The 12343-nt window shown below is 46.3% G+C and overlaps 1 long non-coding RNA gene across 1 annotated transcript in view; it reads left to right on the plus strand.

Moving 5' to 3' along the window:
* Positions 1-1208: 1208 nt before the first annotated feature.
* The window catches only part of LOC115504893, a 54289-nt gene continuing 43154 nt past the window's right edge, over positions 1209-12343 (plus strand). Inside the window, exons 1-2 of the long non-coding RNA XR_003965834.2 lie at positions 1209-1310; positions 10049-10146. This is a non-coding gene — a long non-coding RNA (uncharacterized LOC115504893). The remainder of the gene's footprint in view (positions 1311-10048; positions 10147-12343) is intronic.

Raw genomic sequence — 12343 nt, forward strand, 5'->3', positions numbered from 1 at the left:
TCATTTATTTATTCTGAGAGGGTGAGAGAGAACACGTGTGAGAGAGTGCGACTGGGAGTGGGGCAGGGGCAGAGAGAGAGAGGGAGAGAGAGAATCCCAAGCAGGCTCTGCCCTGAACAGCATGGGATTCGATCTCAAAACCCCGGGATCATGACCTGGGCCAAAATCAAGAGTTGGATGCTTAACTAACTGAGCCAGTCAGGCGCCCCACTGTTACTTTATTTTATAGATAAAATACTTTATTACTTTACTTTATTACTTTATTTTATAGACTGAGGCCAGAAAGTTTAGGTTCGTTGCCCCAAGGTCTCACACACAGTGACTAAGACAATCCAGGTCATCTGACTTCGGTATCATCCACTTTCCATACATTTAAGTCTATATTTTGGTGGGCAAGTGAGATAAAGACGAAAAAAACCTACAACGTGTTCACATTCAGAAGCTTTCCTTTTCCCCCTGCCTTGCAAGAGGAAGTAGGCTTCTTGGATGTGTGGCCGCTTTTGCTCACGATGTGTGGGATCACATCTTAAGGAGGCAGTGGGGCTGAGGGATGGGCCCCCTGGCAAGGGCACAGCAGTCCTGGAGGGAAAGAAGAGCATTCCAGAAAGCAAAGCCAGAAGGGGGATGACAGCAAATGCCAGCCGAGGTCTGAGAGAGCGTGTTTGGGCAGAGGGGGAGTGTGGGATGGCACGTCTGTGCTGAGAGAGAGAGTAGGAAACGGATAGGGAAAGACAGTCCTGAGAAGTTTTATTATTATTATTATTATTATTGTTATTATTATTATTATGAACGGAATGCTCACTGGGTGTCCTTTAAAGAAAATTCCAGCCAAGATTTTAATTGCTTTTAAGATTTCTTTGAAGGCTGGTTTGTTCGTTCTTTGGATTCAACATCTCTCCACAGCTTTATGGGTGTTATAAGAGCTAAAAGCCCAAGACGTGAGTCCGGGTTTTCACTCTCTCCTGTGCAGGGGAAAAGGGGCCAACAGTGTGCTTAGTCCCAGCTCAACAGCAGCAACCAGAACTTGTAGAGAAATGGGCCAGGGAAAGCATCCCCCTCACTTCCTCAGCTCCGTTGGCAGAGGTCACAGACAGGCTTGAGGCAAAGAACCTCAGAGTTGAATTCTGAGGGTCTTTACTTCGGAAGTCCTTATTTTCTTCTTAAACCCAGGAAATTCTTCTTGGTGTTAATATGATCCTTCCCTGATTACATAATGATCACAAATATCATTTTATTCACAGGAAGAGAAGTAGCAAAGCTCTGAAGGGAGAATTATTTTTTTGCAGTTTCCCCCCATTTCATCGCTCGTGGTGAGTAAGCATGGTCTTATGACTCAATTCCACTGGTGTAATAGCCTGGGCGGCAGTGCCGGCCATGGGTCGGGAGCCAGGGATGGAAATGTGCTGGAAAAGTGCTGCCTTAGCTGAACTGCTGACCTTGTCCCAGGAGAGGATATAGTGCGTCTCAGCCCAGTCAGGGTTGGGAATAGGAAAATCTGAGGCCAAAGGTAGACTCTGGCATATGACTTGTCTGGGCACTTCGGGTCTAATTTTGCTGAGAATTGGTATTTTATCTGCTGGTTTCAAGGCTGTTGGTTCACGGACAGGACATCGATTACTCACTAATGTCCAGAATGGGGCATCCACGTGCTGACTGAGAGAGCAACACCCTGTAGTTTGAGTGTGAGTGGGAGCAAATACTTTTTTCTCTTTTTAAATGTTTATTTTTGATGGAGAAGGAGACAGTACATGAGTGAGGGAGGGGCAGAGAGAGACAGACCCAGAATCCAAAGCACGCTCCAGGCTCTGAGCTGCCAGCACTGAGCCCGACGCGGGGCTCGAACTCACGAACGGTGAGATCATGACCTGGGCCGAAGTCAGACGCTTAACCGATTGAGCCACCCAGGCGCCCCATGGGAGCAAATACTTTTCTTTCCTGTCCCTTGAGTGACTTCTTTCTGCGGCATGAGGCAAGTGTGCTTGCCAATGATGTACATTGCTTATTCCAAGACACTGCTCAGTGCTTGATTAATACTGTAATTACAAATATTTGTAACTGGTAAGGACGTAAACCTTCTGCCCTTCGGTTGCGTATTTAGTGGCAACTTCCTTTCCCCTAAAATGACTCTTTCAAAAGGAATTGTTTTCATTTGGCTAAATAAACTCCGGTACGTGAGTTTTTATTTTTTACCTTATTTTTTTAAGTTTATTTGTTTACTTTTGAGAGAGAGGGAGACAGGATCGGGGGAGGGGCAAATAGAGGGAGAGAGAGAATCTCAAGCAGGCTCCATGCTGTCAGCACACAGCCCGACACGGGGCTCGATCACACAACCCTGGGATCATGACCTGAGCTGAAATCGAGAGTCAAGACGCTCAACCGAGTAAGCCACCCAGGCGCCCCAGTACGGGAGTTTTTAAAAAGTCAACCACATTGCCTTATGGTCTCACCTGTGCTGTTCATTTTTGCAAGAGAGAGGACTGTTTGAATTGCAAGCAGCAGTTAAAAAGAGAAGTCGAACTAGCTAAAGTAAAACTTGCAGTTTAATATGTCCTGTGACTGAGGACAATGGATACACTGGCAAGGCTTGATGGTATGTCAGGGGCCCGTCTCCAGGCACCTCTGAGCCCTGCCCTCCTCCTGGTGGGCTGCGTTTTTTTCTGTGTTGGCAACACAGCAGCCAGCACAGAGCTGAAGACGTGCGAGTCACTGGAGCGGCTTAAGTAATTTGGAATTCATGTGCCGGAGCCTTGGTTTCCTCATCTGGAAGGCAGAATAATACCTCATCTGCAGGGTAGTGTGTGAATATTTAATGAGCTTGGGCAGGTGTGTACCTCTGTGGCTGAGAGCGTGGGTTCTGAAGTCACGTCTGGCTCCACCACTTACTACGTTCTGTGTGTGAAATGAGGATGCTTTTAGTACCTGTGTCATAGTGTTGCTGGGATTTAAAGTGATTGTGTGTACGTAAAACCTCTACTAGGGTGCCTGGCACATAGATCCACTCAAGAAATGGTAGCTGTTATTTAAGTAGACTTTTTTTTTTTTTTTAATTTTTTTTTTTTTTCAACGTTTATTTATTTTTGGGACAGAGAGAGACAGAGCATGAACGGGGGAGGGGCAGAGAGAGAGAGGGAGACACAGAATCGGAAACAGGCTCCAGGCTCTGAGCCATCAGCCCAGAGCCCGACGCGGGGCTTGAACTCACGGACCGCGAGATCGTGACCTGGCTGAAGTCGGACGCTTAACCGACTGCGCCACCCAGGCGCCCCTTAAGTAGACTTTTGAAACGTGACCATTGATGGTTTGAATGGAAAAGGTGAGCTCAGTCATAGGAAATGGGAAGAAAACGTCATGGACAGCGATTCATAATGGGGGCAATTTGGGTTTGCACAGCAAGGCAGACACCCACAGATGGTCTGGGGAAGAGCCTGTCAGTCAACCAGGAGGTCAGCACCTTGGGAAGTTCTGTCTGGAATGCTATGACTTTAGAAGTATGCTTTTATTTTTTTTTATTTTTTTAATATTTATTTAGTTTTGAGAGAGAGAGAGACAGAGAGAGAGAGACAGAGAGAGAGACAGAGAAACAGAGTGTGAGGTAGGGAAGGGGCAGAGAGAGGGAGACACAGAATCTGAAGCAGGCTCCAGGCTCTGAGCTGTCCGCACAGAGCCCGACGTGGGGCTTGAACCCATGCACCGCGAGATTATGACCTGAGCTGAAGTCAGACACTTAACCAACTGAGCCACCCAGGCGCCCCAGAGTATTCTCTCTCTCTCTCTCTCTCTCTCTCTCTTTTTCTTTTTTTTTTTAATAAGCAGGGGAGGGGCACAGAGAGAGGGAGACACAGAATAGGAAGCAGGCTCCAGGCTCTGAGCTGTTAGCACTGAGCCTGATGCAGGGCTTGAACTCACGATGCCTAACTGACTCAGCCGCCCAGGCACCCCGGGAAGTATTCTTTTTGTAGAATTACAAATTAGAGTCTATCTTAGTGCTTTATACTTGATCAGTATTTGTTGCATTGACTTGAATTGCCTTCAGAGTCAGAGACTGTCTTGTTAACACGTTTGATGGTGGAAAATCTTCCTTTTATCAGAGCGGATTCTGTAATTCAGAGCCAAATCTAATGAATAAGGTGGGGGGATCAAGCTGAGTGGCTCTGATTCAGATTGTTCAAAACCCCAATAAACTAAACCAGAGTGATTATTTTTTTTTCTCTGACTTAAACTGGCTTTTAAAAAAAGTGTTTTGATTTATTTTTGAGAGAGAGAGCATGGGCAGGAGAGGGGCAGAGAGAGAGGGGGACAGGGGGTCTGAAGCAGGCTCTGCATTGACAGCAGTGAGCCCGACGTGGGCCTCAAACTCATGAACCGTGAGATCATGACCTGAGCTGAAGTTGGACGCTCAACCAGGGGAACCACCCAAGCACCCCTGACACTGGCTTTTGAAAACAATGGTATGAGGAGAAAGAAATCAGTTTCATAATTTCACATTTTACATATGGAATATATTAACAAATTATGGAATGCTTCTGCATTCTAGGCATGATATTCAGTGCTGGGGTTACAGAGATCAGTAAGTATTAGCCCTTGGGGAAACCATTGTCCAGTGGGAAGAGACAGCAGGAGATCAGTCATCAGAATGTGGTGAGATCAGACCTGTGGAGCTCATTCAGTTTCTGTGAGCAGTCACAGGCGGTGGGTATGGTTGAAGTGGGGCAAGGGTCTGGGGTCTGGGAAGTTTTTAAAGTAGAGGTGATGTTTGAATGAGATGTTGAAGGATGTATATGGGCATACAAGAATAAAGAGGGTATACAGGTGCGCGTGCGTGTGTGCGCGCGCGCGTGTGTGTGTGTATGCTTCTGATAGAAATGCATGTGGGATAGCTTGGAGGCCATGATGTCAGGAGAATGTTCTAAGGAATGAGTAAGATCAAACAGATGAAATGCTTAAGGGCATTGCAGTTTTTATTTATTTATTTATTTATTTTTAAAAAATTTTTTTTTTCAACATTTATTTATTTTTGGGACAGAGAGAGAGAGACAGAGCATGAACGGGGGAGGGGCAGAGAGAGGGAGACACAGAATCGGAAACAGGCTCCAGGCTCCGAGCCATCAGCCCAGAGCCCGACGCGGGGCTCGAACTCCCGGACCGCGAGATCGTGACCTGGCTGAAGTCGGACGCTTAACCGACTGCGCCACCCAGGCGCCCCAAGGGCATTGCAGTTTTGATGTCTAACTAGGGTTAGCACTCAAAGAATACTTCTAAGAAGTCCGGTCTTCAAAGTCAGCCAACGAAAGGCAGTGAGCTGCGAGGCAGCAGTGGGTCCTGCCCGATGATCACTGTCAACAGTCTCTTGAGGGTTTTAAGATGAGTCGCCTGACGCTTCGTGGGTTTAAGTAATTTGGCTAAAGTCTTGTGGCTGCGAAGAAGTGGGAGTGGGATTTGAATTGGAGTCTGCCTCGCTCCGAGAACCGTACTTTACTAGGAGTGTCATCTCATCTTTATCTGATGGCATAAGATTTCGCGCAGCTTCGGGCCCACCAACCTGAACATGAGATTGTGTGTATGGTCTGTAGCTGGAGACGAAGGGGCAGGTCCAGGCGCTGAGCGCGTGGACTGACCACAGGCAATGCTCACACTAGTAGTTTTCGGACTTCAGAGTGCCCCAGATTCCTTCTGGGGAATTCCTCTGATGGCTTCAGTTCTGAAGTCCCACTTCAGAGAGTCTGTCCTGTTGCGAAGCGTCTCGGGTGATTCTGATGCAGATGGTATGTGATTCACGCTTTGATGGCCGTCCCCCTGAATGAATGTCTTCTGTGAACGTGGGTATCTCTCTCCCTCTCTTCTTCCTTTCTCTCCCTCTCCCTCCTTCTCTCTCTCCCTTCTCTCTTTCCCTTCCTTCCTCTCTTTCATTCTGCCTTTCCTTCCTTCTCCCCCGCTCCTCCCTCTTTTCCTTGCTTGCTTCCTTCCTTGTTTCCCCTTTCTTCTGAGGCTTCTCTTAATTGGGTTCCAATGACGCAAGGAGATCACTCATAAGTACTATTCCCTCTCTTTCCAGCAAGATCGCCTGTTCCTTGCAGGCAGAGATCCCACGTCCGTATGCCTTTTGCAGACACTCACCTGGGTGTGCTCCCAGGGATGAAAACATACACTGGGCACCCGGTGACACAGTTGGTCACTTTACAACGAGGCATTTTGAAACACGTGGTTAAGCCAAGGAAGGCACGCTCAGCAGTTTTTCATGTCATCTCTGTGAACTGCCTGTGTACTTACCTCTCACGGTCTCTGTCTTGCCTGCTCCTCACACAATTCTGGAGGGTCCCTGATGGGAAGGACACAGACTGATGCTTCGCAGCGATTCCTTGCTGGTCCAGCCCTCGCTATTTCCCACAGCCCCCGGCCAAACCCCACCCCCTGGAAGTCTCCAGACCTGTGCTTCCCTCCTCATACTCGCTTCTTCGGATGCCTGTCTTGTGTTGCATTTCTGAAACGGGAAATCCCGTTTGCAGCTGGCTTAATATCTGGGGTACCCCCTCTTTCTGGGCCATGGCATGTCAGAGCCACGTGGATGGTCTGACCTTGTCCCATTTGGGCAGTTTTCTCCTCTGCGCCCTGGTGACAAAGGCCCGGCATTCCTGGCATAGTGGATTCCTTGCGTGGTATCACACAAGTGATAGATTCCTGTCTGTTTCTCTGCTGTGGCCTGGGTGCCCAGATTCTGAAATCAGGTTACATGGGGTCCAGCTTTGCTTGTGGACTGGGAGTGTGGGCATGTTTTAAAACTCCTTCAAGCCCCCATATCCTCATCTGTAAAATAAGGTGGTTGTGAGGTTCAGAACCAAATGATGCTTGGGAGTGCCTGCTTTAGGGTAAGCACTATTGCAATTATTGTTATTGGTGATAATTTTTTATTGTCCTTTTATGTCCTCAGTTGAAATTCTGTCAGTCTTGCAAAGCCCAGCTAGAGCTGTGCCTCATCCGCAAAGCTTTTTTGTCCACTCAGGTCCGCAGACAGCGCTGTCCTACATTCTCATGATCACTCAGGTCTAAGATTAATGTTTGATTGCCTTTAATATTTAATACTGTGTTCCTATTGCACTGGGTCCTAATTGGTTTTACTCTTGGTCTTGAGAAGTTCTTAAATGTGGCTAATAAAGACTGCCTTTTTCTTTTAGCCTCTCCACTTCTGGTTACGTAATTACATTACCTCTTCTTTCAGGTGTTATGTTTAAGGATGTATGGGTCAATTCCCTTAACACGAACCCATTTGGGATAAACTCATATACACTGCAGCATCTACACTGCAAATGACAGCATCCCATTTGCTGGGGGATGCCACGTGGGGGGTCCCATGTCGGCTGGCTTTGTGCTGCTGCTCTTACTAGATAAGGAGAAGGCCCTGGTTCGGGGAGAAGTGTTCAAAAATTTTTTTTTAATGTTTATTTATTTCTGAGACAGAGCATGAGCGGGGGAGAGGCAGAGAGAGAGGGAGACACAGAATCCGAAGCAGGCTCCAGGCTCCGAGCTGTCAGCACAGAGCCCGACGCGGGGCTGGAACTCATGAGCTGTGAGATCATGACCTGAGCCGAAGTCGGACACGCTCAGCTGACCAAGCCACCCGGGCATCAGGGAGAAGTATTTTAAGGCTCGAGTGTTATGGATGGAAGGAAGACCTTGTTTTGACACCATTTCCTTCTGAAGTTGGTAACTCTGAGCCCTGGGTGCACCGGAGAATCACTGCAGAGCTTAAAAAAAAATACTGATGCCCCGGCCACATTCTGGGCCAGTCAGATCCAGAATCTGGGGGGGGGGGTGAGGGGGGGTGGGGGAGGGGGAGAACAGGGGCGGGGCAGGAGCGAGATGGCGGAGGTGCCCAGGTATATAGTATTTTTAAAAAGCTTACCAGCATGGGCGCCTGGGTGGCTCAGTCGGTTGAGCATCCAACTCTTGATTTTGGCTCAGGTCATGATCTCATGGTTGGTGAGTTCAAGCCCTGTGCCGGGCTCTGCACCTGACAGTGTGGAGCCTGCCTGGGATTCTCTGTCTCCCTCTCTCTGCCCCTCCCTTGCTTGCTCGATCTCTCTCTCAAAAATAAATAAACATTAAAAAAAAAAAAAAAAAGCTTACCAGGTGGCTTTATGATGCTGTCCAGGTTGAGAATGGTGGAATTGCTCTAAAACCAGGTTCTCCAGCCCCTCCGCCTGGTGAACGGGCTTCGGTTTTAGTTACCTGCCTTCATCCTGGTTTTCAGGGATACTGGCTACAATTAGCTTGCAGGAATTAGCTTTTAAGAGAGCCTGGATGTCTTAAGGGTCCAAACCATGCCGCAAAAGAGCGTTTATTATCTGAGAATGCCTTGCAACCAGGCTGCTCACGGACACTCAGTGTGCCTAGGAATAGAATTTTCCTTGCCCTAGGTCACTGGTGCCGTGGCAGACAAGTGACAGGGCTCCCGTAGGACCTAAAGTATTTATAGCTCTTACAGTATTTCCGCAAGGTGAGCTTTGCCGCGGAGGCCTGAGTCGGGGCTGCTCAGAGTCACTAAGGTGCAGGAGTTGAACCCAGCTGCTGCAGGAAATAGCTCTTAGTGTGGAGAGAGGGGCTCAGGTGTCCTTGGCCGAGAACAGAACGCGGGGGAAGCCGTGGAGCAGACCCATCCGGGATTCCTCCTTCACCTTGTGTGAGATATTTTGCACAGGAATTGATTAAGACCTCTTAAAAACTAGAGGTTTTGAAGTATAATTTACTTACCATGAACTATATCTGTTTTAAATCCACAGTTCAGTGAGTTTTAGTAAATTCACAGGGCTGTGCAGCCATTCCCACAATCCAGTTTTAGAATATTTCCATCACCCCAGAAAGATCCTTGGTGCCTGTTTGCAGTCAGTTCCTGTGCCCAGTTCACATCCAGGCAACCGCAAAGTTGCATTCTACCTCTATAGTTTTGCCTTTTCTGGACATTTCACGTGAATGGAGTCATACGATACGTAGTCTTTTGTGTCTGGCTTTTTTTTACTTTAGCATAGCAATTCCGAGGTTCATCCAAGTTGTGGCCTGTGTCAGTATTTTTTTCCTTTTTTAAAGAAATTTTATTTTTTTAAATAGGGGCGCCTGGGTGGCTCAGTCGGTTGTGTCCGACTTCGGCTCAGGTCATGATCTCACGGTTCATGGGTTCGAGCCCCGCGTCAGACTCTGTGCTGACGGCTCAGAGCCTGGAACCCACTTCGGATTCTGTGTCTCCCTCTCTCTCTGCCCCTCTCCTGCTCCTGCTCTCTCTCTCAAAAATAAATAAACATTAAAAACGTTTATTTTAGAGGGAGAGAGAATGCGAGTAGGGGAGAGGGGCAGAGGGAGAGAATCTTAAGCAGGCTCCACACTCAGCGTGGAGCCAGAGCCCATGAATAATGACCTGGGCAGAAATCAAGAGTTGGACTCTCAAGGTGGGAACCACCCAGGCACCCTGGTATTTTGTTCCTTTTTATTGCTAAATAGTGTTACATTGTATGGATATGCTACATTTTATTTATCCATACTCAGTTGACTGAGGTTTGGATTGTTTCCACTTTGGGACTTTTATAAACAATGCTGCTGTGAGCACTCAAGTTCAAGCTGTTGTATGGATGTATGTTCCCATTGCTCTTGGAGTGAACTTCCTGGCTTGCATGGTAAATTTATGTTAAGCTTTTTGAGAAACTGCAAATTTTGCAATTCCATCAGAAATTCATGAAGGTTCCAGTTTCTCTCCATCCTCACTAACCTTTGTTATTACCTGTCTTTTTCATTCCAGGAGGTGTAATGTGGGTTTAAGTCCACTGAATCTTTTTTTTTTTTTTCTTTTTTGAATCGTGCTTTTGTTGTCTTATCTAAGAAATCTTTGCCTATTCAAGGTCATACAGATTTTTCCCTAGATTTTAGGATATTTTAGATTTTCTTCTTAATCTTTTATAGTTTTAGCTTTTACATGAGGCTTTGATTAATTTTGAGTTAATTTCTAAGTATGGTGTGAGTAGGGATATAATTTTTTTTTTTTTTTTTTTTTTTTTTTTTTTTGCAGGTGGATATCCACATGTTCCAGTACCCTATTTCAAAAAGATGATCTTTTCTCCTTTGAGTTGCCTTGGTGCGTGTGTTGAAAATCAATTGGCTGAAAATGTAAGGGATTATTTCTGGACTCTCAGTTTTATTGCATTGATTTACATGTTTCTCTTTATGGTCAGTACCACACAGTCTTGATTACTGTAGCTTTATGATAAGTTCTGCAATTAGGAAGTATAAGTCCTCCGACTGTGTTCCAAATTGTGTTTTGGGTGCTCTAGGTTCTTGGCATTTCTCTGCAAATATTAGGACCAGCTTGTCATTGTCTGCAAAAAGCCTGCTGGGATTTTTCTTTTTTTTTTTTGATTGCTGAATTTACTGATCAATCACTACCTCAGTGATATTGAGCTGTCTGAGCCATGAATACAGATCTCCATTTATTTAGATCTTTAATTTCTCTCAACAATAATTTGTAGTTTTTGGTGAACAAGACTTCAATCAATATTTTTGGAGGGGTCCTGATAGGAAATTTCTTTTTCTTCCCTTCAGAGATCTCATTGAAAACAATGGAGGGGGTCACAGCTTAGCAGCCAGGAGCGGGAGGTGGGGTGGAGAGTGGAAAAGGCACCAGCTTGGGCGACGGGAGGACCGGCTCTAATCTGGGGCAAGCCATTTCACCTCTCAGTTTGCTGATCCCTAAAATGAGTGTAATGTAGTTTGTTCTGCTTCAAGGTTGTAAGGTTAGAGGTAATGTGGGGAAGGAGCTTGGAAAAATGTTGTCTGTCCTATGATGAGGCTGATACGGCCATTAAAGGGGACATGAAGAACTAACAGAAGAAGATGCTCTGAGAGACCTCATCTTGGCCACTGAGTCTCTTTGCAGCTCGAGGCAGAGGCCAGTGATCCACAGCGAAGTGAACATACCATCTCACTTGATCGCCAGACAACTCATTGAATTAGCTATTTTCATCCACATTTTGCAAAATGGAAACTGATGTTCGGAGAGGTAAAGTCAAGTTTCCAAGGTCACAGAGCTAGTAAGAGGCAGTGCAGGATTTAAACCCAGCCTTGTGTAACCTCAGTGCTTCTGCCTTTCCAGGGCACATCACCACCCTCGCTATCACCACCAGCTCCCATCAGGGAATCTACAAGGCAACGTTAAATCTCAGGCACAGCACAAAACTCCTCAAAGGATAAATGAACACTGATAAGTGGTTAATGTATCTTGCTTATCTTTCATTCTTCACATGTTAAGGGTTTAGTTTTGTCTCAAGATTCAGGAAGGCAGATGTGATTTCCATCACCAAGGATTAGGTGGGAAAACCAAGCTGAATTCGTAAGGGTTGATCATAGTGAGCTTTTATTTATATTTTTTAAAAGCTTATTTATTTTGAGAGAGATAGAGGCAGCACCAGTGGGGAAGGTGTGGAGAGAGATTGAGAGAGAGAGAGAGAGAGAGAGAGAGAGAGAGAGAGAGAGAGAATGCCAAGCAGGCCCCACACTGTCAGTGCAGAGCCCAACATGGGGCTCGAACCCATGAAACCGTGAGATCCTGACCCGAACTGAAACCAAGAGTTGGATGCTTAACCGACTGAGCCACCCAGACGCCCCAGATCATAGTGAGCTTTTAAAAAAAGTCACTTGGGTTACGTGGCTATATAGATCGAGATGAAAGGCAACCTTTTTTCCCAACGCTTATTGTGATCTGACTTGAGCTCTGAGTTGCACCTTATAGCTTCCATTTTCTCAGCGGTGATAGCACTGGTGAGAGGAAGGTGGAGTTTGTGGCAATGTGAGATTTCAGATTCAGGGTTACAGATGTCCTCTAGCTGGCTCCTCTGGGCTTGCTCAACAGCAGCATACGTACCCACAGATGCGAGTAGACCTGAGTCTACACGGATGGGTCACCCACTTTTTTCTCGCTTCCCACGCAGGAGATCTGGGTCTGCTTTCTAGCAAATCCTTTAATATGGCAACATGGAGAGTGCACAGGCTTTTGGAATCAGATGAATTTTTGTTCCATTTCCACCATGCGCTAGTTTTGCGATCGTGGGAAATGGGCTTAAATGATCTGAGCCTCAGTTTGTTCATGTAACATGGTGCAAATAATTGCCATGATGATTACAATGAGACAAAGTCTGTACTTTGCTTATTAGTGGCAGATATGTAATATGTTCTAGACAAAGAGAGTCCTTTTGCTCTTTCTACTGGAGTTACACATGATTAGATTTAATTGTAAAGAAATCTCACTGTGGACAAGTGCATTAGTCTTCTTTTGCTGCAGTAACAAATAGCTCCCAAAGCTCAGTGGCTG

The sequence above is a fragment of the Lynx canadensis genome, chromosome F1 (genome assembly GCF_007474595.2).
Source record: "Lynx canadensis isolate LIC74 chromosome F1, mLynCan4.pri.v2, whole genome shotgun sequence".
Taxonomy (NCBI): domain Eukaryota; kingdom Metazoa; phylum Chordata; class Mammalia; order Carnivora; family Felidae; genus Lynx; species Lynx canadensis.